This window comes from Acyrthosiphon pisum, chromosome A1 (genome assembly GCF_005508785.2).
Source record: "Acyrthosiphon pisum isolate AL4f chromosome A1, pea_aphid_22Mar2018_4r6ur, whole genome shotgun sequence".
NCBI lineage: Eukaryota > Metazoa > Arthropoda > Insecta > Hemiptera > Aphididae > Acyrthosiphon > Acyrthosiphon pisum.
In genome coordinates this window covers 169,648,965-169,653,929 of record NC_042494.1, presented here as the reverse complement: position 1 = coordinate 169,653,929, position 4,965 = coordinate 169,648,965, and the positions used below count along the sequence as shown (strand labels likewise).

Genomic DNA, 4,965 nt, shown 5'->3' with positions numbered 1-4,965 from the left:
TCGGGCGCAAACTCACCTTCGGCAAACACGTACAAGACATCACCAAAAAGGCAACTCGCGTTCGCGGAATACTTTACCCCATACTTAACCGTTCTAGCACCGTCCCAACAACTTCGAAACTCAACATTCTAAAACTCTACGTCTCTCCAATTCTTTCTTATGCTGGCTCCTCTTGGGCACCTTTTATTGGTCCCTCACATTGGAAACGCATCGAATCTGTCCAAAACATAGGTATACGTACGATAACGGGTGTGCCCACCATCGTTAAAAACTCTGTTCTTCTTAAGTCTGCAAATTTCAAGTCTATCCAAAATTCAATTCTCTCTCAATCAAAATCGATGTTTTACAAAAACTCTTTCTCCGCACATGCCCACATCCGACTCTTAGGTAAAACTCACCTCCCTTCAACCTCTAAACGTATAACCAAACCCTACCCTTTAACATTGGTAGAACAACATCTTAATTAAACCTTCTTTTAAATTTCCATCCACTAGTAGAGGCAAAAGCCTGGAATAGTTAACGGCTTAGCCATCCCTTCAAAGCAAAGCAAAGCAAGCAAAGCAAAGCAGAACGACTATCAGTATTCCATCAACCTTCCTACCTTCATCTCACAATAAACCAGAAGGAACGAAGATAACCAGAAACAGCTATAACTTATAAATCATAGCTGTGAATACCGACGCCGCTCACTGACGACAACCAACACGGCCCGACATCAAGTGTCCACCGTGATCCGACCGGCATCATCGTACCGACGACGACGACGACCACAAGTAGCGGCTAGAGCTTATACATCGAGCTACGATTACCTATCGACGACAACCACCGCAGCCCAACATCAAGGATCCGACTTCTTCCGTGCGCCGTGACGAATCCAGAGCGTAAGCCACGATCGACCACACGACCGAAATACCAGGGTCATAGCGCCCCGCCCGCGGTCAGCACACACGTCGTCGACGACACCATCAACGCCGAGACCAACAGCCATCTACATACTTATTATACCATCTCGCCATCCCACCCCCTCTGGCCACTTTATTAAGTTGGGTCAAAAACCCGGGTACGATATATCACTGTAGCCGCTTCTTTTGAGTCACGCGCAGTGATATATTGACTCCGTCCATACCAACGACTGTCAACGTCGGGACCACCAAACATTCCTTGATACTGTACATAGGACCTGGCCATCGCCGGTCGTTCCGAGCTCTCACAGCGACGGTCCACTGATCAGACCGGCTGGTCACACCCGTGGATCCTCAGTGCCCCTCATTGTATAAAATCTAAATATTATACAAAATATAGAACAAGACATGATATCAATTATACAAAACTTGTTATTATTTAGGACGCCGGTCCATTGTGACCATGCCGTCTCAAACTACGTCCTGGTTTTCGATATAATTAAGTGTTAATTGTTTACATTTAATATATTTCGGAAATGGGTTTTTATCAAATTAACAATATTTTTTTATTAATTTTTAGATTGTGTGGGTAAGTGGAATGACTTTTTAACATAGCTACAGTGATAGGAAAGTTATTTTTAAAAAGTTGGACTATTGGGTTCCTATGTACCTAACTGTATAATTACTGTATTAGATTTAACTTCAATGATAAGCCATTGCATACGATGAATGATTCTAATCCGACAAAGTGTGTTGGTCAGTGTATGTCCTTATATAAATAATCCAATTTAATAATATTAATAACAAATTAATAAAAATCAACAATATCTATGAACCATAAAAAACATTATTTTTGGATCAACTCTTTTTTGTTCCGATCAATATGTATCTTAAATCAATTTTAAAATACTTTCATAAAACCTAAAGAGCAACATACAATTACATTTTTAAGTTTTTTAAATAATGTTTTATCAGTAATAATAAAAATATATACAACATTTGAAAATTGAACACGGCTATAAATAGCTCAAAAATAATCAAAATATATTTTGAAAAGTTGTACTTACCATGTAAGTCGACCATTTATAATTGCTAGGTTTAATTGATTATAAATTTGAATAAAACACAAACACAATTTCATTTCGCTATAAATTGACATTCGATTTAAATTGTATAAAAGGAATGTCCATTAAAATGTTAATTTAATATATAAAATGTAAAATAGTAAATATTTCAATTTAAAATATGCTTAATGCGAATGAGTTAAAAAGTAACATTGAAAAAACAAACATTATCTTATTGTATCAATATACACATTTGTATTGTTTTAAATTATTATTCATTAATCTCTATTACAATAGCGATTAATTCAGTGAATGTCATTATTGAATTTATAAAATAATAAACATTATTTTTAAATAGCTGAAATATTAAAAACAGAAGATGGCAAGTGTAATATTATGAACATTATCAATACTATTTTTATTCAAATTATAAATCTTATATAACTCTATGAAATAGGTATATCCGTGGACAGCTTAGACACATTTTTTAAGATGATACCATTGTACCTCATACGTTTAGTTATTCCGAATATATTGTCGCCATATTAGCTTTAAATTGAATGTCTAGGTCCTAGTTTGGGAGATAATTAAGGGTTAACATTTAATATATTTTGGAAATAGGTATTTATTAATTTAACAATCTTTTTTATTAATTTTTAGAGTGTGTAGATAAGTGGAATAACTTTTTAACATAGCAACAATGATAAGAAAGTTATTTTTAAAAAGTTAGACTGTTGGGTTCTGTATAATATTACTGTATGAGATTTAATTTCAATGATAAATTATTGCTTAAGATGAATGATTCTGAGCCGACATAGTGTGTTGGTCAGTGTACGTCCTTATATAAATAATCCAATTTAATAATATTAATAAAAAATTAATAAAAATCAACAATATCTATTAACAATAAAGAACATTATTTTTGGATCAAAATGTATCTTAAATCAATTTTAAAATGCTTTCATAAAACATTAAGAGCAACCAACATACAATTAGATTTTTAAGTTTTTACTGCTAATAATAAAAAAATATATAAAATTTGAACATTTCCCGTGGCTATGAATAGCTCAAAAAGAACCAAAAATATTTTGAAAAGTTTACCATACTAGCTATATGAAAAATTGTACTTACCATGTAAGTCGACCATATATAATTGCTATAGGTTCATTTGATTATGAATTTGAATATAACACAAAGACAATTTCATTTTATTATAAATTGGAATTCGGTTTAAATTGTACAAAGGAATGTCCATTAAAATTTTAATTTATTATATAAAATGTTAAATAGTGAATATTTCAATTTAAAATATGCTTAATATAAATGAGTTAAAAAATAACATTGAAAATACAAACATTAACATATTGTATCTATATACACATTTGTATTGTTTTAAATTATTATTCATTAATCTCTATTACAATAGCGATTAATTCAGTGAATGTCATTATTGAATTTATAAAATAATAAACATTATTTTTAAATAGCTGAAATATTAAAAACAGAAGATGGCAAGTGTATTATTATTAACATTACGAATACTATTTTTATTCAAATTATAAATCTTATATAACTCTATGAAATAGGTATATCCGTGGACAGCTTAGACACATTTTTTAAGATGTTAACATTGTTACTCATACGTTTAGTTATTCCGAACATATTGTCGCCATATTAGCTTAAAATTGATTGTTCTAGGTACTAAGAGTTTTCTTTTAGATAAACCGATTTTATGTTAGTTTTTAATTATCAGTAATACAATATCATATTTACATCTATTCATAGTTCATACAACACAAAATGTCTAAACTAGTATGAATTACGTTAAATAGGTATATTAATGTAAATATTAAATTTATAAAATGCTATTTTTTTTTAACAGAAAAAAATAATATGACTGAAATAGAAAAAGGCAAGTACCTACATTATTATCAACGTTACGAATAAAATGTTGAGTTATTTTAATATGCAAATGTTTGACATAACCTTATAGTTAAGTTGTACGTGGTTTATTAACAATAACATAAAAAGTAGGTACAACACTACAATAATAGGTAAATTCTTATAACACCATAATTAGCCTACCCGGTTCAATGATAACCGCTAGATGATATAATTACCATTAAATAGTCTGAATCGGTTGACATGGTTACACTGATTTTGGCGGAGATCTTATCCACTAGTTTTGTTTATATTCAAGTGCATAATATGTTTTCATAATATAAACTGTGCACCATAGGTCAAACCCGGTTTTTTATCGCAGCCGTGCATAGCTTATAAATACCCGTTTGTAGATACGGAAATAAAGGTGATCACTGATTAGCCTGTAGGTATTATTCATGTTTATTTGCGTTTTTCGGAAAATATATGTTTTATTCTGAACCCTGACAATCTTTAGATTTTATAGCTCGTATAATTACGAATTTTCAGCATTCAACCTAGTACACTTTAAGACACGTTTAACATGCAATGCTGCTTGTCGCTAGATCATTTGTGGAAGCTCGTCATACTTTTTAAGAACGTCTAAGTTTTCTTCCACACTCACATCACATGATTTATAACACGAAAAATAACAATGTGTACAGATAATGTAAACAAAGACAACACACTTAGCACGACGACGCACAATGGTCTGAAATTCAATTTTAGGAGGACAAAATTAACGTATTGAGGAAATGAATGGATCTAATGACTTGAACAGGCTACAAAAAAAAAAAAAATGAATAATACAGACGCAAATGGACGCAAACCAAATTTTGGGATCTTATACAGTAGAATATGTAAGATACTTCATATATATTTGTTAAAGATTATTTTTAGTTATTTTTAATTACACGCTTTGTCGCTTTGAGATATAAGTATTAATTTTTCTAAATATTTTTTTGGTTTTTCATCATAAAAATACATATCAAGTAGGTACCCATATTAAACACTTACCTTGTTGTTCGTCATCCATTTCTTAAAAGAGAATGAGTAAAATTGAACAAAAAAAAACAAAT

General features: G+C 31.0%; 1 long non-coding RNA gene across 1 annotated transcript in view; it reads left to right on the top strand.

The window, feature by feature from the left end:
* The window catches only part of LOC115033929, a 25,585-nt gene extending 20,890 nt beyond the window's left edge, over positions 1-4,695 (top strand). Inside the window, exon 2 of the long non-coding RNA XR_003839276.1 lies at positions 4,275-4,695. This is a non-coding gene — a long non-coding RNA (uncharacterized LOC115033929). The remainder of the gene's footprint in view (positions 1-4,274) is intronic.
* The last annotated feature ends 270 nt before the right edge of the window (positions 4,696-4,965 follow it).